Raw genomic sequence first — 22,649 nt, forward strand, 5'->3', positions numbered from 1 at the left:
GCTGAAGTGTCATTTGGCAAAGGACTTTGCTAAGTGACATTCTTAATGGACCATGAAGGAGGGTTTTGTACATCCAACTGCATTAAGTAAAGCATTGTACCTTAACTAATACTTAATAAAATTTAGAAAACTTTAGAAGGTTTTTTATTTCCCTCGTTCCCTAATCTTCGTCATTTCTAGCTAGCTGAATATAAGTTTAGAAAAATAAATAGGAATGGATAAGAGCACATTTCTATTTGGATAACTTCATGCAACAAAAAATAGGTTTGTTTGTTGAATCTCTATGTCCAAAATCGACTTAATTGACACATCGATAAATCTGACAAGGAAAAAGGGCGGTAAAAGTTTCCGATAAATATCGGTCGCGCAAAATCCTACAAGTAATTCGTTATTTCACAATTTGTTGACCTGTTCAATCAAAGGAATCCCGATTGTGATCAATTAACAACGTTTTATCCACAAGAGTAGGGTAACTAGGCACATACGCAGTTTCAAAATAACATACGACGGACATTTTTACAAGTGCGCATTTAACCCCTGCATCAACTCCCGCCCTGGGTTTTTACGAATGCATAAGATGAAGCTTCGGGAATGCAATGCTTCGCATTGAAAGTCAAAACTTTGAAGTTCTACATAATTTTGAAGGGTTATTTTTCGAGTTTCATCTATAAAAGACTTCTTAGTCCTTGTTATTACTCTAGATTCCCCTCTCAGTGGTAGTGCCGTCTGCTTCTTCATTTATCGCATCGATATTTCTTACAAGTACCTCGCTGCTCGAGCTTAGCGGAGGACACCGAGTGAGAGGCTCCGTACTGGGCAGCTCCCAGTATACGCTTGTGGCTCTTGTATAGAAAGCAACTTACTAACTCGGGGGTGCGGTTCACAAAGAAAAAACAGTTTCACTTACCTGTCTATAGAAGGATAACCACGACGGGAGGTTATTTTAGCGTAAATCCATCGACAAAGCGAACGCCATAAGACACGCAATGACCCACTGCAGAAGACCCATGACGCACTATGTGGACCCCGCGACAGAGCTAACCATGGACTGCGGTGGTAGACGCAGCGACTGTAAATGCAGGGCTCACAGCCGATTGGCTGGCAGCCACCTCTCCACTTCAGCGCTCTTCATACATGTATGTTGGGCACGCGCGAACTGTTGGCAAGATGCCAACAGTTATGGCTGCCGGTTGTTAGGTGCCTGGCGAACAAGATTACTGCCGCAGTAAGCAAGAGCTACGGGGGGAAGCGGCTCGTAGGGATTCCGCCCACTTTAGAATATGGACATAATGGTGGCTAGGGAAGGCATCGTGGCTGTTGATCCGTGCATCGTACGTGCGGAGGAATGCACCGACTTTTTTAGGAAGCTCGAGTTCATAAAAAAAAATAATAATAATAAAGGGGGGGAAATGGAGCTGCTAGCACCGTCTATAGCAAGAATACCGTGTATGGAGGACAGCGAGGAGCCATGTTGGATGTTCCGGTAAGTGAGACGATTGAGAAATCAATATTATGTGGAGTATAGCCTAAGACCTACATTACTGTTATATGTGATGAAGGTCATTGGGTACTACTTCATCTTATTATGACCACAGTACACTAGCATATGGAGAGGAGGGCGTTGATGGTATTTCGAAATCACTTTGTGTATATATTTCGAGCATAATTTAATTACCAAAAAAAATGGTCCATGATATTTGCATTTCATGCCCTCTTTCTAGCCTCCAGAATTACGATAAATGTTTTTTTTTTAATATTTTGAATGTAATATAAGATGTATGTATTTAGAAAAACACATTTCAATGCTGTACTGCATGAAAATAAAATGAAGCATTTACTTAGTATGTTATTCAGTTGTGACTTCTGTTTATCTTTCCAAACTAAAATAAATGACTTTGGTAGCAACTGAGATAACAGAAGCATATTTACTTTTTGTTAATATCCCCCGCCCCCTCTCAAAATATGCGCAATATGCTATTCAGGTGATTTCTATACCACTTCACATGCATTTATTTATACGTAAAACCAGAACTATGGTTTAAACTTCACGTTATTATAGGCTTGTGTTCTTACTAAATTGCCTCTCTTTAATATTACGGTACCTTACTTATCTCTTCAACTTACGCGGGTGCATTGCTACGTAACAAATCACGTGTAGCACATATCCATAGCGATAAAGATAGGCGTTTATTTTTTATACATAACCAAAGAACTGTTTACTTTTCATATTAAATAACAACTTAAGAACTATACTCTGTTCATTCTTTATATTTTGCTTTGATTTTTCAATGCCTTTAGTGTCATTTTGAAAATATATATTGTTTATTGTTTTATATGATTATACATTTCAGCTATCTGGGCAAAAATTTTAGTGAAGGAGCTACATATGAAATATGGAAGGAATGTGGGAAGGAAATCGGAAGAGTAAACAAATGCCATCGATGAACAAAAACAACAAAAAAAAAGGAAAAAGAGACTTAACATCGTGACATTGTTTAATATTCGAGAATATATAAGAAGCTAATCTAAGTTTGTGTGGTCATTTAAACAAAATGAGAAAGGAAAGATTAGCCAAACACTTGTTTGAGACGAAAATGGCAGAAAAAGAACAGAGGACGAGTTAATGCACTTGCAAGTGTGTTAAATGCTAGCTCAATCATCTAACAATCCTGGAAGGGAGAAATATGTTGACGGAAACTAATCATAATATATTAATTTCGTTAATAGTATCTGCTACATCCTTGACTGTCATAATATGCAGTATAATCCCTCCTTGAGAGTAAAAAGAAAATGAAGATTTTATTTGAATAGCAGTAGGAAATATCTGCTTATTAGACATGGATGTAGAGGACGAAAATTAATTCGCATATTCCGCGCAAATCGACTGAAAAGAATGAAACACTGATTATATAAGTATATTCAACTTATTCCTATGTGGAAAGAAGAAGAAATACAATTTTATAATCAACTCCAAACGTTGTCAATTTTATAAATTTCGTAAATTTAAACAACACATTCCAACGATGAACAAACAGCAGCATTTAATGCAATACACTATCGCGTATTTGTGTTGAACGTTTCAATACTGGTTACACTCATCACCTATTACTTTTTTCTACTACAGCATATTATACCAATCAGTCTTCCAACTTGAAGTCTTCCAATTAGAAGTAATTTTACCGAAAAACGAAATTGTGCATACCATGAAAAACAAAGAACAACACAAATCTGATATTTTAAAATGATCGAAGTTACTATTTTGCTATATTTGAAGAAAGGGATTAAAAACAAATTATTTCACATTCATTAGACAACAAATAAAAATTCTGCTCAGTTATACTTCGGGGCAAACTAACCCAACCTTTTAAGTCAACGAAGATATAATTCCTTACTCGGGATGGTCGCTTATTCTTTCAAGAGAAGTTTCTCTAACCCCGAATCGTGACAAACTGTCGCTAAAACGTTCAGATGAGAGGATCGCAAATTTGATAGCTGAAACAATTTTAAATATGAGCATAGAAAGCATACGCAATCTCAACATAAAATTTACGTGCCTCATAGCGGACCGCTGGTCTATATTATTCCTGACAGGGAATGCAAATCTTCATGCAACACGATGAATATTTCGGCAATTCCGAACATCTTAATGACAGATACGATGTCTATCATTACAATATCGCACGAATTCAGACTATGTTTGCTGTTTTCGTTCAGTAACATGCGCAATTTTCAATCTACTGCTGAAGTCATAATCTGTACATCGTAATATATTTGCGATATTAAAATGTAAAGGAATTTAGAAATTGATTTTAAGTTTAAAGCCCATTTACAAAGCTGATGCACTAGATTTGTGTTCTTAATCTTCCTCAATTTTGTAAACAAATTGTTTGTTGGTTATTCGTATTATTTAAAACATAGAAAAAATGCAAATTCTTTAGTCTGATAAATCTGTAATTTGCTTTAGTTCACAACACTAACTTGGATTTTAATATTACGGTCCTTGTATTTGAAAAATGATTGAGAAACGTATTGATTTGTATCAATGTACATAAGCATACTTTTTTTGGGGGGGGGGGGGATTTTTGCTTTACTGAGTTCAAGGCGTAATCGTGATTATTGAATTCACGGTGCATGAAAATCTTAGCATACTCGTTTTTGAAATTAAACAAAGTGAAACAACATTTCATATCACAAATCCATAACTGGTTTCCATATCAGAAATCCAAAACTGGTTAACAAAGCAAAAGACAAACCGTCCAAGGTGAAAGAAAGTTAAAGAGGATGATGCCAAATGAACAGGGTTTGATGTGCCTTCGAAATCTGATGTTATATAAAAGCGATATTTTTCGATATCTGGAAAGCCAGTACTTATCGAAATGTCATCAGCTTCCGTATGGTTCGAATACGATTTCACTTTTGTATCGTGAGCAAAAACGTTTGAGGAACACCGATCGAAATATCTCAAAGCATACCTCAGTAGCAATAGGTAATAATAAATAAAAACTGATTAAACTATATTCTTCTACAAGCTGTTCATCATTTTAAATAATACCGAACGACCCAAAGCTCAGTGTGTGTGTGTTTGTGTCTGGACCCTGTACCAAATTTGTTTTTGTAAGATTTAACAGATCGTTTAGAACATTACATTCTTTCCGGAATACAACTGATACAAGTAATATGTAATATATTTAAATATTAAATTAATGAAATTTCTTTTTCTTCTTTGGCTGAAAAAAGGTTGAAAAAAAAAACGAGCATGGCTAAATATCATAAATATAAATTTGATAAATTTCTCATGTTAACAATATTTTTAAATTTTTCTTCTCGAAAATGACTTGTCTGACTATATGCTATAAATACGTGAATGCGAAAGAGTTTTCTGTGATTTAGGCATAAATAATATTCTTTTATTATTTTATTCTAATATTCTTTTCAGCCAATAAAAGGGTGGGAGGATTCCAAAAAATAATAAGCGTAATTTATCTGTCTCCATTTGGCCAAATTATTGATTCATTGTTTCCGAATGTTTATTCTTGATATAAATTATGTATACCACAATAAGTAACAAATGTTTTACACTCATTGTTACACCCCCAGTTCCGTAGAACGCAATACCCACTTTATGAGGGAAGATCGTTCCTAGAGGTCATGATCTGTCTAGCTCACTACATCACTATGTAATTATCCACTGTAAACTTGCATTTCCTGTCCTCGTATTCCTGGGCACTTTCCGCTCTCTCTCTCTCTCTCTCTCTCCTCCACCCTTCCTGAATCCGTTCGTTCCTCTTCGGGTTTGTCATCGGCAGGAAATATCAGAGTCGTCTTATAAAGTTTGTTAACTCCATGAATCGTACAGTCGATGTCAGTAATTTATATAAAATATAAAAACCCAATTTACTTTTGAGCCAGACAATTTTAAGTACACTTTTTATGTCTATTCCATAAGCTGTTGCTCTGAAGAATGCATTGTTACTTTGCATCGATTGGTATAACATTGGTATATAACATATACCAATGTTATATGTTATATAACATCGATTGGTATAACATTGGTATATAACATATAACAATTCTGTACATTGCAGAATAGCGGTATGTCTTGTCATTTCTGAGACAAAATTGATGTCATACTGATTTCCGTGTTATTCTATTGGAATATTTCAAATAAAAATGATGTACTCTCATATATTAGTGATTAACAAAGCATCAGCAGCCACGCCACGAAACTTAATCAAAATTATATCAACAATAATTTGCGCACAATTAAAAGTCTCTTAATATAAACGGAACAGCGATATGACTAATAAGTCGTTTTCTTGCTTCTCATCATGGCTAAAAGTCTTTTTTTGTTTTGCTTCTTTGGATGGATAACATGTCAAACTTTTAGTTTTGTATAAATCCCACATGGAGGGAGACCGTTTGGTGATAATATTTATTGAGTTTAAACCTCTACTAGCTTAATAAGTCGTTTATCAGCCAGACGAGTACAGGGTATTAAGTGAAGCTTTCAATATCCTTGTGCTGGACACTGAAGTATTCAAAATAATAAAAAAGATTGCAGAGAATTAGTGATTTACGTGCTTCTGAGGCTGGATTCTAATCCAACCTAGGAAGCAAGAAGCCATTATACTGGCTTTTCGACTGAAAGTAAGTTACCCAGTGGGATAACTCATTTGCTCACTCGACTGCCAACGCATTTCGCTAACGATCATTCTGTAGAATCATCAGGACTACATTTATAATATACACATAGATGTATATTATTTAGTATACTCATCGATATACCAAAATGTTGACTGAGTTCTTGATTTAAACTATATGCAGTTTTGGTTTAGTAATTCTGACGAACAGAATAGTTAACGAGATGTCAGATCAGATAAGAGTTAATTATATCGCTTACAGCCTGTGATGGCCGAATACCAAATATTTAAGCAAATATTTGGTCATCGGTAAAAATTTGGGGGCAGCCAGGCATAGGTAAAGTTCCTTTGCATTTATCCTAAATTAAGTTCGATTTGGACAAGCGATTTCAATACTCAACAACTCGTGATCTGAAGCACAGCCTTGAGCATCTAATTATTACACTGTAAACACCTCTACAGCAACCATAACTATAACACCTGCAGCTGACAAGTGCAGGGTTCGATTCCTGTTACAGTATGAGAGGAACATGTATGAGGAGAAGAGGAGTTTACGACTGCTGGTAAGCTAAGTGGCCTCAAACGAGGTTAACAGGTTTTTCCTAAAGGAATCTTTGGTTTTTAATCTCATAAAACATACCCAACTCACCAACGTATTCAGTCTACTGACATAATATCTGTTTAGCATATTATGTTTTTTTTGTGTATATGTGTTTTTAAGGGAAGGAAATAGTGTGCCGGTGAATGCTTAATAAAAGCAAGAAAAACTAGAAAGAAACCTGTCGAATTACTTCAAAAAAGTTATTTCTGTTATTTAATCATCAAAAGAAATAGTTCATTCGCAAAAGTATTTTCTTGAAATTTAAACTTTTCTTAATTCGCAAGTTTCAACCTAAAAGCTGGTACTTATGCATTCATATACACTTATGATTAATAAGGCAAATCTTCACAGTACTTATAATCAAAGTATCATTAAATTATAACTACACTCAAAAGGAATTGTCAAGTAAAGAACTGGGCTATTAATTCATAAGAAATAAAGCTGTTAAAAACCCCAAGAATCCATTTATTAATTAATATAAACTGTGATTACTTTATGTTCAACTTCTTTTTTTTAAAAAAAAATCTGCAAGGTGCTATTCTTATAAGTGAGCACAGCATTTCTACATCGAATGGTGGGTTTCTTCATGTTATGCAATTCAATGATTAAAATACCATAAGCTTTAAGTCTAAGCTTAGTTTGACATATATTAGAAAACTGCACTTTTTCCTTAACAGTTAAAGTAAAATTCTTAGAAATGTTTCTTTAATTAACTGTAAACATTTAAAATGTGTAATTTAAGCAGAGAGAGAAGAGAGAGCAGCACTTGGATTTTAATAAAAATAAACGTACAGAATGAATATTGATGTACGTGATATTATCTTAAACTTACACCACGATTAATAAAGACGCTTGTGGAAATTTATATCGTTATTCATTTTCTCGGTCATCTACACTATTTTCTTTTTTTTTCCAAATAGAGTTCGGAGCGGGAGAGACCAAACAGTAGCGCAACCGTTCGCAATACAGGGAACATTTATAAGGGCTGTTTCAGTTAAAGTTGAGTCACCGGTCTCATTGGGAAGTAAACAAATTTTTCCTTCGAAATCTTGAGTTTTGAATGCCACAAAACAGATAAACCAACCAGCATCATAACACCGGTGTGTCACAGCCTTAGCTTCTTAATATCAATCAAACGAAAACAAACCTAGAAAGGCAGGATATAGAGCGAAACTTACCTCCCTTTTTAATATCAAACATTTTGGCATAATATCAACATAAATAACGTATTACTTTTATTTTGAAAGTTCTGTATTTGGCTAATTTGTACAAAAGAATATACGCTCGACATCAACAAATTCAGTTTCTATGTGAATATTACACAGAGTATTTATGCTCCTCTGATAATTGTTATCGATGATCAACAAGATCACTGAATTCAGTTGTATAGTTATGAATGAAATATAGAAAAAAAAATGTGAAAATAAAAACGAAACCTAAAATAATCATATAACCGTTCTTATTGTTGCAACTGTTTATTTAAAGGACTTCCATTTGGACATAATAATCCAACTTACACTTTCGATCTCACTTCACTTGCTCTCCCTAAAAAGTACTCCCGTTCTGCAAAATACCGATGCCCGGTTATACAGATGACTTTTTCCATTACAACAGCGTTTCTGACTTATTATTTTCTATCTAAACATCTTGGGAAGAAAACGTGAAAAATGAAAACATAAAACAATAACTGTGTGATATATATATATATCAAGTAATTTTATAAACTTGGTTATTTTACTCCTAAATCCCAAGTAAGCAAATAGTTAAGTTTGCGCCTGAACATAGTTCAAGTCTAAAGGTGGTGCAACACCAGAGCAACTCATTGTAAAGGTGGGTAAAGAGCTGATCACTATTCTTAGTATTTTCCATAATGTAAAGCACATCTCACTAAGAGATGTATACTGTAATACATTATGGGTGGGGTCACTACCCAGACCGGTTTCAACCTTCTTTGAGATCTCCTCAGTGAGTAGCTAGACCTTTAAATACCAAGGTTTTAGTAATACAGAGCCTTATCAACTTTACCTATACAAGTTGCTACAAGGTGTTTTTATTTTGAATAAGAATCTCTGGAGGAGATATAGATGTAAATAAGTTGTTTTTTTTTACCTTGGGAATAATGTATATTAGGGTTACCAAGTAATTTTATAAAGTTGGTTATTTTACTCCTAATCCCAAGTAAGCAAACAGTTAAAAAACGGTTGAAACCGGTCTGGGTAGTGACCCCACCCATAATGTATTACAGTATACATCTCTTAGTGAGATGTGCTTTACATTATGGAAAATACTAAGAATAGTGATCAGAGATTTACCCATCTTTACAATGAGTTGCCCTGGTGTTGCACCACCGTTAGACTTGAACTACGTTCAGGCGCAAATTTAACTGTTTGCTTCCTGGGATTAGGAGTAAAATATATCAGCATAGGATTTTTTCCCCTGTAGCTTTTCACCCGTTTCCATCCTTAAAAACATAGGAACCGGACGTCAGATACAAACCGATTAAACACAATTTATCGACCAATTTATCCACTTACTTCATGCGAGTGTTTTACAAGTTTCTAAGACGTTATCTGAGTGAAGCTGAATTTTTGCTATTGTGACCATTAATTAAGATTACTACGTAGAAGATAACAAATCAAAATAGACAATGCACGTTTCCGCAAAAGACTTTTATTACTGCAACAACAGGAAACGCTAAGTAACTTTGATTACGCAATCTTTGAATACCCATCTAGAATGAAGATACACTTACCTACCCGTCCCCTAGCTATGAATATCACAAAATACATTTCGAGAGGTTAATATATCTTCTTTATATTTTCTGTATTTTACGATATATTCATTTGAATGGACTTTTGAATCATATATTGCTATTTATTTACTTGTTCCAGCAGTTGATAGATTTCGTTTTGTGTGTAAACGAAACTCAGTGAGGGTGGCTTTGAAATGCATTTTTTATTCGATTTGTACGGTGTGAGTCTATGTATAAGCGTAAAACAGAATAGTGAACTCCTTTTGACAGTTTAATTACTACGGAAAAACTAGATACAAATAACACGATATGAATACAGTACTCATAACATGCCATGCATGCATGGTTCGTTGTTATTAGAAACATACTGGAAAATGCCCCGCCAACAAGAAATTGCTCCCAGAGCTATTTCGATTCTTAGTACAAAAATAAAAAAATAAAGATCATGGGGATTTTTAGCATTAACACTATAAAACAGAAACATTTTTTTAAATGCATTCACCTGACTTTCAAAAGGCATGCAAAATGTTCAAAAAATCAGATAAAAAAAAAAATTAAGCCAGTTACTCATTACTCTTTACAATGCACTTTTCTTTAGCTATTTTGTGCTGTGTAATAGTAATAAGAGATAATTAATCCCCTATTTAAATTATCATAAGTCAGCACGAAGCCTTTGTCTTGGAATGGCAAACGATATGAAATCATAAAAAATAAACATGAAATAAATAGCTTGAAAAGATTTCGGTCTTAGCAAGTGTAAACCTATGTTAAGTCAAAGATGGATAAAAAAAAATCCATCTTTTTGGTTCATAGCAAAGCAAACGAATGTTTGTATTTGGAAACCTTAGAAATGAGCGATTTTATTCTTAACAAAATCTGTTTCGTTTGCTTTTTTTTTTCTTTTTTTTTGACACCTACTATAATATGCTGACAGCTAATGCTGTCAGCATATTAGTAGGTGATGCTAGAAAATTCTGCTATGCCACTGATTTCTTCAGATATTATATATATATATATATATATATATATATATATATATATCTCCTCAAAATCTTTAGAAAAACATTCTTAGTCGTGTTAGCATTAATAATGCATTTTTTTCTTTTGATCGTGGAATTAAAACCAAAAAAAAAAAAAAAATTCAGCAAAGCATACTTTAAATGAACAAGCTTCAGTGTCGGTATTATTTCACTGAAGAGAGAGGCGTTTTAAAGAATCATTCTTGTCACATAAACATGAAAAATATGATGGCGGAACGTTACCAGCTAAAGTTTCCACTTAGTGTCATGAAACCATCTGCTAGTACACGACACGTGACTCACGTGTTTACGGTAGTGAACGTCGAAGAAATAAGGAACTTTTGTTTTTCGGTTTGATCCTGTTTACGATAAGAAATATATGGCCGAAGGGTATGCTAGCTAAATGCGTCTTGTCACACAGCGCTCTGATAAGAATCTCTAAACAAGATAGAAACTACTCCCCCCCCCCTACTCAGACGAAGTATTAGCTAATTAAGTATGCTGGAATTCGCCGAAGACCGCTTTCTTCACAACAAATGTATCTCGAGAAACAACATAAAAGAGAGAGATAGAGAGAATTAATGAAAAGTTAATCTTTTATTTTAATCCCAAATAGAAAAACTCGCTGTTAATTGGGAAGAAGAAAGAAGGAACATGTTGTCAATGGATTTGAATATCTGAAGATTATCATTTTCAGAAAATCCACACACACACACACACGACTAAAGACTGTGGCAGAGATCGAAAAGAAAAGAATAAATGAAAATAACGTTACTTCTGCACTTAAAAGAAGCCGGGAGGACGGTTACAAGCCACCTAGAAAAATAGCTTTAGAAATAATGAAAGTTCAGATGCCAAATCAGAAAAACAGCATCTCGAAAAGTTGGAAGAGGCTCGTGATTGAGAATTGACCACGAGGTAACTGAGAACAAAGAGGCAAGTTAATTATGTCTGTAAACTGCATGAGATTTTAGTGGTTGGTTGGTTGGTTTGACGGGAAGAAAACTTAAATTTCCAAAGGAAAACCTTGCTGCCTTTGTCTGAACAGGCAAACTCATCATTGACGGAAATTAGATAGATTCCAATAACATCAAATATTCGAGAAATTATCTTTCAGAATGCAGTTATATTCAATTCATTCTAAAATAAAACTAATAAAAAAGCCTATCAAAATGCCTTACAAAACAACAGTAGCAAATTAATGTCTTTATGATATGCAGCTAAACGAAATTAGGAAGGCTATTAATAAATCTAAATTCCTTTTAATGTGGATTCAAAGTTTCTCTCATCTATTTATGCGTGTATGTCTGTGTGTGCGATCCTGTTATCTTCCTTTACGTATTAGACCTTATCACCTGCCACCGCCTAATATAAACCTAATAATTAGGTTGTTATATAAACCTAATTTGTGCTTAGAGAGTTCAATCAACGCTAACTATAGTATATAATTTGCTACGTCCGTCGGAAAGAGGGGAATCTAGTTTGGCCCTCAGGCAAGAAAAAACCGTGGTACGGATGGAATCCGAAAATTTACCTTCGTAGAAAATCCTCAGATGAAATATATATAGGGCTAACCCTAATCTACAGGGATTAGGGTTAGCAGGGTACTATGTAAAGAGCTGCACAATCTCGGTTTCTACGGAATGACAGCTGCACCAGAGGCGTAGCTAGAGGGGGGGGGGTCCGTCCCGGGCGGCACTTTGAACCTTTTTAAACTTTTGGTTAATTCTAAAATACAGTCTCGAGAACTCAGTTCCAAATATTGTAATACTACTACTGCGAATTTTCCTCACAATTGCTGTAAGAGTTGCTAATTGGGAGAGGAGTTTTTCTAAATAAAATTGATTAAGAATTACCTACATTATTATGAAATAGCCTTCGCCAATGTCATCGACGATTTTGCTAACAGAAAAGGAAGAAAAATAACATTTTAGAATGTCGAAATTAAAGTTTTACTTCAAAAATAAACATAATGTTTTAATTTATTTCCCTATACGTCGTTTTGACTTTTTGTAGTATTTTTGGTGTGTGTGTGTATTGAGAGGGGCGACAAAATCAGGGACCGCCCCGGGCGGCAAAAGCTCTAGGCTACACCATTGAGCTGCATGCAAGCCAGACATAAACTGTGGCAGGAAATAACAGTACAGAATACATTCATAAAAAAGAACGTTGCGACTGGTCAGTGGTATGTGACGACAAATTGCGCAGTACCATTTTCCAGTGAAATATATATATATATACAGATATATACAAATATATATATATAGATTCTGTTGACACTATACAGATATGTGCATTACATGCACATATCTGTATAGTGTCAACAGAATCTACTTCGAAAAACTTCAACATTATGTTGAAATAAATAGTGGGACATTCCCTGTTTATTCCTATCATTACGTGCCTGACTTATACTGCAAAAAATATAGGGAAAACAGATCCATCTAGAGTCGACTACACATATCTATATAGTGTCAACAGAATCTACTTCGAAAAAGTCTTTTCGCCGAATACCAGTGAAAGACTGCATCGTCTAAAATCAACTTTAGGACACTTAGCGAAGAAACCTAGAAACCCAAAAAGCCTCCAGAAAGCTTGTTAAAACGATGTAAAAAAAAAAAAAAAAAAAAAAAAAAAACCTCAAACAAGTGAGTCTACATGGATTAGAGTTAGCAGAGTACTATGCAAAGAGCCACACAATCTCGGTTTCTACGGAATGACAGCTACACGCAAGCTAGACATAAACTCTGGCAGGAAACAACAGTACAGAATATATTGATAAAAAAGAACGTTGCGACTGGTCAGTGGTATGTGAGGACAAATTGCGCAGTACCATTATCCAGTGTGATTGACAAGCAGAAAGTGTGTATGATAATAGAGGAACGGCTTATTCCCGAGTGCCTCATTTGAACTAAAAAGTTTGTTGCAGGATGTAAATTTGGCTTGAGTGTTTCTTCTGGTATAAATATAAACGCGGACATTAGGTTGTACTGTCTGAAAGGATAATATAAAGCATCTCACACGGTCAGCACCTCCGTAGCGGTCTCGCGAAGCGGCTTGACATTTTCCAACATTTTCATACAATAGTAGCGAGGTCTTCATCCCGCAATACAGGCAAACCGGCCTGTACTACCCTCATAATCTCAGATGCTATAATTCTAACCAAACCAATTACACTGTGAAGTTTTACGGAATCCCTCTCTTTTCAATATGGTGTACCATCCCACTGTCGTTGTTACTGCGATATGGGCTGAAGCAAACCACACAGAGTCCTGATCTCAATCCAAAAGAGCACCTTTGAACCACAACAATACAATTCTAACTACGTGACTGAAATTATCACTGGCAGAGGATGCCAAGATGTGTAGTTTTACGGAATACTGATCGAGATGAACAGAAGGTCAACATGCAGTTGAAGTATGAGCAATTTAGGCTTCTCTGAAATGTAATCTGTTCTAATACTTATTTCAAATGGAGTACTTGTAATAATTGGTCATGCCGTTATTTCTTTCTTTGGTTATATTATTTTCTGAAATGTTTGAAGGTAACGTAATTTCTAATAATTACTTTGTAATTAAACATAACTGTTTGTACTCACAGTTCGTCACGCAAATATAAGTTCGCTATTCTCTGGCCTACTAGTGCTTTCTTTTCTCTGTGTACATCACAAGCTTAAAGAATTATCTTACCGTCAAGAACACTTTTAATCTTTGAGGCAGTATGAACTTGTGCGAAATTTCCATTGGCAGCTACGCAGGTCAGTGAGCAAAATTTCTCAGAACTAATGTTATGAAAGATTAAAGACTCTGAGCAATATTGGGAGGCTAATGAAATCATATTTAAAGGTATACCAAATATTTCTTACCACCTAGCTATCAAAGTAGGATTTAACACTTATGATGAAGATGGATATACACAAAAATAGTGTATAACATTCCTTCAGAATTCTCATCATTCAGAAGTTTATCATCAAAATATTATTACTCTTAGTTTTAAATCGTTGTTATTCGTCTAAACGTGCCACCCTCAATAGTTCAGTGATTATAAGCGTGCTGGTGCTGAGAAGCACTTATCTTCTAAATTATCGAACTTGGTTCGATAGGTTAGATGATGGAGAGCAAATGGATGTTAACAGTAGCTATTGGTGTTCTTATAGTCATGGAATTAAATGGAGGAATGATGGTGGCAAGTTCGAAGAACATTGTCAATGAAAATACCTAGAAAAGGGACACAGAGAAGAAAGTATGAGAGAGTGATTAGAGTGAATCTGTATGAGAGGGGAGGAGTCGATTAATTAGATTGTATAGCAACAAACATATGTAGGAAAGTTTTCAGTGCATCACTCAAAATGCGTGAGCAGTATTCCAAAATTGAACGTATTTGAGATTTCTATAGCATCAGGATCGTATATGGGGAAAAGTAATACCTTGAATGGAAATGTGACCTAGTTTTCAGTTTTTAAAAGTTAAAAAGGCTAACGGCTGAGCCAGGAAAGGTAGTTAGTATGTCAGTCCAAGAATAAAAATTTTATAATATTTGAATATCTTGATATTGAAAAAGTAAGGGAAAGTGAAGTACGATCTTTCTTGCGAAAATAAGAAGGCTACATCTGGGTAGCTTTGAAATTCAATTTCATTCTCTCAAAACTGTCCAGTGCACTCTGGTTACCTAAAAGCTTAATAACAGTGTTCTCAATATTTAATGTGACCGGCCTGGTTGGCCGAGTGGTTAGCGTGTCCGCTCCCCAGCCAAGAGGCCATGGGCATGATATTTGTGATTGTCCTACAAACTTTGTGTGGAAAGGGAATCTGCGACCTTACCACTTATTCTAACAGAAGATATCATTGCCCAAACCATGTGAGGTACGGCAGTGACCATACGGACGTCAAATGTGAAATTTTTTAGTTATTTTTATAATAATTAATGTGTGCTGGTTGAATTAGAAACATCAAAATATGCAGTATTTATTTCATCTTTCATACACCAGATAGGGCATATTAAAAGCAATTATGTTTGGTCAGATATTTGCTCTTTAAAATCCATCTTCCAAAATGAAAGTAGGAGCGTACTATCGCCCAGGTCACCCTTGTCTAAAAACCAGGGTGAATTTCAGGTTTTTAGGCAAAGGTCTTTCAGTTTCTGTAACATCGTGAATCTTTATTTATTGCAAGAAAAGTTTAACTTGTGTCTTTGTATACATTTCACACATACTCTGTCAAATATGTTGAAACAGTAACCACATGACAACTTCAAGTTTTCGAGTTCACTGAATGAAGCTTCCGTGTCAAAAGAGTGCGTAACTTCTGCTGTGGATGTCCGCTTATGCGTTCGTATAAAACACTTTAGGTTTCTTTGAATTTTACAAACATGATTGCACAACGTTTCACCAATGTTTGTTGGGGTTTTTTTTTGTTTATTTTTATATGGTAATTAGCGCATATAGTCCTTTTGAGATGTGAAGCAATTGGATATCCGTTTATCTAGAAATGTTTTTTTTTTTTTCCTGTGAAACATGTTATCAAAACATATGAGCTTTTATAATTCAACTACATGACAGTGGGGAAAAAAAAAGTGCCATCCAAAAACTATTCTTAAATTTAGAAAAACATTATATACATACGATGGCAATATGATTTATTATTCAGTAGATAATTTTCAGATCAAGAAAACTGCTGCTGCATGACTGAGATTCTCACCTTCCCACAAACCCACTTTTTTTTAACTTATGATAACTGATCCTAACAGTGCTAATTAGTATACTGGAATATTTTTCTGCTGCTTATTTCTCTCACTCATTTTTAATGGAAAACTGTATAATTCGTTGAAGGGATTTCATTTAAAAAATACATTATAATTTTTTAAAAGTTGTAGAACTAAATAATGCATTCTGTTAACTAATACTATGTTAATTTAAGGTGTTAAATTAAATACTTAATTAAAACGTAATATGTTTATTCAATGTATATTCTTAATCAATAGAACAGGTCAATTACGAATTTTTTACGCTGGTAAGAATAATAATGGAGTATTACAACTTTAACAGCGTATGCACTTCGGAAGGGATGGCGTGGAATAACTGATAATAAAGTTTATGTTAGAGTCTTTGGAGTATGTTATCCGAAGACATGATATAGAATAATAGTGTTTAAGTTCTTTTACCATATCACATACGCTGATATCATTGTAAATATATAAATAAGTATAGCAATGTTTAAATTTTTATATTATTTTTAATGTGATAACACGTTTAAAAATAAATGCATTAACTACATACACTAAGTACTTTCTTATTTTAACACTTTTTATAGCCACTTCTGGCTATAGGTAACTCCAATTCTCTCTATCTGTTTCTATCCTGAGCTTGTTGGTGCCAGGGAATTCCAATTGCTATCCTTATATCGCCTGACCATCGTTTTTCTGGTCGTCCCACAGGTCTTTTACCTTCATATGGATACCACTCCAGTAAAACTTTTGTCCATCTATTGCCCTTTTCTATTCCATTTCTTTTGAAGTATGTTTTCTCCAATATCTACAAATTTTGTTTCAGCTCTTATTTCTTCATTTTTGATTTTATCTTTGAGTCTTATGTTAAGCAAAGATCTTTCCATTCTTCATTCTGTTTTTTTGCATTTTATCTATTATTTCATTTTTGATTGTCCAGGTTTTTGCTCCGTATGTCATAACAGGCAATACACATTGGTTGAACAGTCTTGCTCTGTTCTCAGGTTTTATTTTGCTGTTTAAAAATCTCTTCAGTTTTCTAAAAGTTGACCATCCTTTTCTTCTTTTCACTTCTTCCATGACTCTGTTTCTTCATTGTTAAAATTTTCCTAAGTATAGATACTCATCTACTATTTCAATTTCTTTATTATTCACCGTAATAACACTGTATCTTTCATAGTATCCTTTTCGGTTTGTCATTATTTTGGTTTTCTTAGAATTAATGTCTAATCTAATTTCTAGTGATTTAGTTGATAGATCTTCTATCATTTCTTTTAAATCTTTCATATTGTTTGCAATAATAAGAATCTCATCAGCAAATCTTACGTTGTTTAATTTAATTCCATTAACATTGACTCCTTTATGTGAAAATTTTCGCTTATTTCATCCAGAATGATCTTTGCTGTAGCATTTTCATAAATATATTTTATTATGTCAATAAATTGTTTTTAATGCCATAATCTCTAGGGACTTCTATTATTGATCATGTTTTTATGCAATCAAAAGCTTTTTTAAAAAATCTATGAAGGCCATGTGAAGTGGAAGGTTGTATTCATTGCATTTTTCAATAAGCAGGGTTATTGATTGAATATGATCTATTGTACTGAAGTTCTTTATGAAACCAGCTTGTTCAGAAAGTTGTATTGAATCAAGTCTTGTTTCTAATCTATTCGTTATAATTTTAGTGAAAAACTTATAAATATGGGAACAAACTAACAGACCAGTAGTTTTCTAGTTTTAATTTACTTCCTTTTTTATGCAGTAAAATAATGTTTGCATCATTCCATATTTGGGATGTTTCTCTTTCTTTTTTTTTCTTTTTCTTTTTTTTTTTTTTTGATGCGTTTATTGAAGAGGATTTTCAATTCTTGTTTTAGAATATTCCCACCTTCTTTAAAGGATCCTTCCGGTAGCTTTATTGTTTTGCATTTGTTTTAATGCTTTTTCAATTTCAAAAAGTTCTAATGGAGGTATATCAGAATATTGTCATAGTCCATTTTTTTCTGTTGATTCTGAGTTTTCTTCTATCTTCACTTTTATACAGATTCATATAGAAATTTTTACTACTTCTATGATTTATTGTTTGCTAAATAATTTTCTTCCATTCTGGTCTTCATGAGTTATAATATTCTTTCTTTGAGAGAGATGAAAGATTACCTCTTAGAATTCTAAGGTTTTTATTTTCATCAATAATTTTTTTCGATCATATAATCATCTTATATCTTAATATCTTCTTTTATATTTATCCTTATTGCTTTATTTATTACTGGTATTTCAATAGTTCCTCTTTTCCTTTCTGCAATCAACTGTTTTCTCTTTTCAATGAGGTTTATTATTTTTTCTGACAGTTTCCTAGTCCACCTCCTTTTGTTTTCTTTTAAATTTTATGCTAATTCAATAAGAATCTTTCTTATTTTTTCTTCTTCCTGGTCAATGCTTATTCCTGTATTTGATGTCATTTGTGTATTTTCTTTAAGTTTATTTTCTACTGATACCTTGAAGGTATCCCTATTTGTGTAAATTGTTTCAACTTTTATAATATTTTTCCTTTTTTGCGATACAACTCTCAGCTTTCATCGGTATTTCTATTTTCCTTCTCACCATTCTGTGATCAGAGGTGATGCCAATATGATTTAAACCACTAACATTTTTGAAGATATGAATGCTTGAAGAAAATATAAACCCGATTTCATTTTTTGTTGTCCCATTCCAGCTCAACCACAGTCTCTTCTTGAAGAAGGTATTCACAGCTTTGAAGTTCAGTTGCAAGAAGTTAATCAGCATGTCTCCCCTTTCATTCCGAAGGCGTAATCCATATTTTCCTACACGTTTCATTATCGTCCCTCTTGACTCCAAGTTTAGAACTGAAATCTTCCATGGCTATTGTATATTGACACTTATCTTCATCTATTACTTTTTAAAAAAAATATATCCATTTCATCATTATCGTCACTTTCACTTATTCAGCTATAAACGTGTATTATTTTTGATATATGTTTTAATAATTTAATAAAATCTTTAAATTGGTAAAAGCTACTCTATCAGATAAACCTTTATAGGTTTATTTGATAGAGTAGCTGGTTCTTGTGTATTGCCCAAATGTAGTGTAAGACAATTTTCATATTTTCTTTTAACTTCAATATATATAACTCCAATTTATCTTGTTCAGTTTCTTCAAGTTCTTCTATCTTGAGTTCCCTGTTTTCTTGCATTATATGCTATTAAAGTTATACAGTAGTATTTCCGTTTGTGGTATTTTGTATTGTTTGTGAATTTACACTAAATACTGCAAACTGAAAAACAAATGAAGTGATGCAATGTTCAATAAATGAGTGTGTAAGAATCCTACTGGACTTCCGAAGTCAAACCAGAACAGGCTTTCCAAGCAATAAGGTGCACCTTATTCCCCCCCCCCCCCCCCAAAGAGAACGAAATAATGTACAAGTAACAGCTCAACACAGTGCCAAAGTTGTACGGTGTAACGTTACAATTTAAGAATACCACAGTGCGAAAAAAATGTGTTGAAATTCTTCTAAATAATATAATTTATAAATCTGATTCGTTCTACAGTTTCGGCATTATTCCAATTACGATGCATTAATTTTTAACATTAATCCTATTTAATATACCTTTATAAAATCTTATTTCTAAACTCTGTCAATTACTAAACTTCAATAATTACAATACTTATTGCGGTAGTTATCTGTAAATTTATACAATGGAAATGGAGAGATAATGTGTTTTTGAGCTATGCGATGGACGTAATACACAGTGTTATTTTAAAAAATCGATTTTAATGCGGAAGTTTAAGAAAATTCTAGACAAAAGAACGAAGAGTTGCCGATGTTTTCTTTGTTACGAACGTTATAATCACAGCACGTCAAATGTAAAATTTTTAGATTAATTAGGTGAACTACAGAGGGAAGTACCGTAGTACTGTTACCGTCTTATGCACTTCAATATGTGTGTGTGTGTGTGAATTCATTGGCCCACACATAACGCAGCGACAAACAATTTATAGGACCTTATTTAAGGTTCTATACTGGTTAAAATTGGGAAAAAAATAAACTTATTTACATTGATATGGATATTTCTGTGTTTCAGAAAATACAGATGACGGAAGTCATAAAATAGAAGGCAAATTAATGGAGAGAAAGATACTTCAGCGGTTAGAAAGTAAACTGTAAATTGATCATCTATGATCTGAAACACAGTGCCCAAAAGGCGAGACATCTTCATACTAAATGGAAATAGCTCACCACTAACACGCAGCTACGGACGGAACAGGCATCGTCTAGAAATCGGTGGCAAATAGCATTTGATTAGTTAGAATTAATTGAAAGCAGCGTATTTCTGGATAACCCACTGACATGTGTATTATGCAGATATAACTGAATGTTTGGAAGAATGAAAATCCTAGGTTTCCTAGACGAAAAATCCTGCTACCTTGTATGAGACTACTTCACTTGCATTCAATTGAAAATAATTTATAACTATTCCTAGGGGGGGGGGGGACTCGTTTTCAACTAAATGACAAACAATCGGGATGGATAGAAACATGCAGCAGAAAGGTGGCATCTCTACCTTATGTAGTAGAATGAATCATTAGGAGAAGTGCCATACTTTATGCAACAGAAAGAAATAACTGCTGTCTTAAATTTCAAGTAAAATGTGTTTCATGAGAGAAAAGAAATTGTTATTTAAATAAATCAGGAGGAATACTTACACAAAACTGAAACGAGAATTCATGTTGCACTTATATTAATAACATTGCTCAGCTTATCAAAGGGATTCTCTAATCGAATGAATGAAGCCCTAAATTTATAGGCCAAGAGGATCCACAGATTGGATCCACTTGGTCTAAAAAAACCCATTAGATTTTCTTCCTTTTATTATCGGAATTTTGTTGATTTTTTTCTTGGTTTCACCAAATTCTTGAACTGGGTGTAGTCAATTTCATGAAGTATTTCATCATCAGTCATCATTCGCCGTCTCCCTAACTACAGTCTTTATTGCCCGCTCCTCGATTCCTGCTGACCTCATTTGCGTTTCAGTGAGACTTCCAATCATGACAAACTGCTGCTGCATCTCTGAATTTATTGTCGAAGGATTTAAGAATTAATTGTGCCCTGTGGAGGATTTACGCTTCTACAGTTACTCCCCTACCGCCTATTATGTTATGGTTGTAGCCAGAGTAGCGGAAGTTTATCAGTCTCGTGGTCTGCCTTGACGGCCCTAAAACCCATTACCAACCCACCAGGCTAAAGCAACCGTTTGACTCTCTTTCCCCTCTCCCTTTATGATTCCTACTCACCCATGTTATTGGACGTGGAGAGGGGATGGGGTGGGAGGATTCCAATGGTGATAACTTCAGCACAAAATCGATCGATGCTTCCGAAGTGGCGATGTGATGAGGGACACTTGTAACATCGGAAGATCGAAACGGTTTCGTGTATCTCAACGTCCGTATGATGTTTTCTCCTAAAATAAAATAATACTCGGATGGCGTCAGGGTTCGCACAATATTTCGAGCAACCTGCCTTTCGAACAAGTATATGCGACAATTGGCACGACTGGGTGATTAAAATTACAACTTAAGATGTTAATATTTAAGAGATTTATAACATGTGAATGCTGAAATATGAAAAATAATATCTTCTATCCCTAGATGCTGTAGATCACTACTAAGAATGGAAACAATGTTTTTTTTAGACTGGCATGTTTGAAGATTACTCTAGAAGTTTTTATTTATTTATTTTCAAATATTCGCTTTTCATAATTGGCATGTGAACTTTCACTAAGTATAGTGGTACTATGAATAGATGTTGTAAGTTATATTTGACTTGAATTAAATATTCAAATTCAATGAATATCTGCTAAAGGAGAATTCATATCCGAAGAGAATAATTGTTATTATAATTGAAAGCGTTCACATTTTTTATGTACACTGAAATAAGAGCAACATGACCATTGAACGTAAAACATCATCTCTATATATAATTCTCATGTCATGTGTCCGAATCTCATACATGTTTGTAAATGCTATGAGGTGAAAGATGAATTAAATAACCTGACATATGACTCCTTGACGCATTGGAAACCTAAAGTGGCTTGAAAAAAGTTCTGTTTGACCTCTACAAGTAGGACTCCCGGACTGTTACTCTCAGCCCACAGAAGAAATTAACGAATTATAGATGTTCAACTTTAGTTGGTGGGGGTTCACACAAAAATAAATTGAGATATCGACTAGTATACATAAAACACTGTACCTCAGTAGCCAGTAGGCAATGACGACATCGGATTCAAATTCCAGACAGGAGGATTATTTATAAGGACTTTTCAATGGATGTTGTTAGTTGGTCTCATATAGAGGTGACAGCTTTCCCCGTGACGGACACTCAGATTCCCCTTCTTTC

The 22,649-nt window shown here is 34.1% G+C and overlaps 1 long non-coding RNA gene across 1 annotated transcript in view; it reads left to right on the forward strand.

Annotated features, from left to right (window-relative positions):
• The first annotated feature begins 1,237 nt into the window (after positions 1 to 1,237).
• LOC150108986 (uncharacterized) overlaps positions 1,238 to 22,649 on the forward strand; it is a 183,978-nt gene continuing 162,566 nt past the window's right edge. The window contains exon 1 of the long non-coding RNA XR_016549470.1: positions 1,238 to 1,483. This is a non-coding gene — a long non-coding RNA (uncharacterized LOC150108986). The remainder of the gene's footprint in view (positions 1,484 to 22,649) is intronic.

The sequence above is a fragment of the Typopeltis vanoorti genome, chromosome 2 (genome assembly GCF_054136105.1).
Source record: "Typopeltis vanoorti isolate ZY-2024b chromosome 2, IOZ_Tvanoo_1.0, whole genome shotgun sequence".
Lineage (NCBI taxonomy): Eukaryota > Metazoa > Arthropoda > Arachnida > Uropygi > Thelyphonidae > Typopeltis > Typopeltis vanoorti.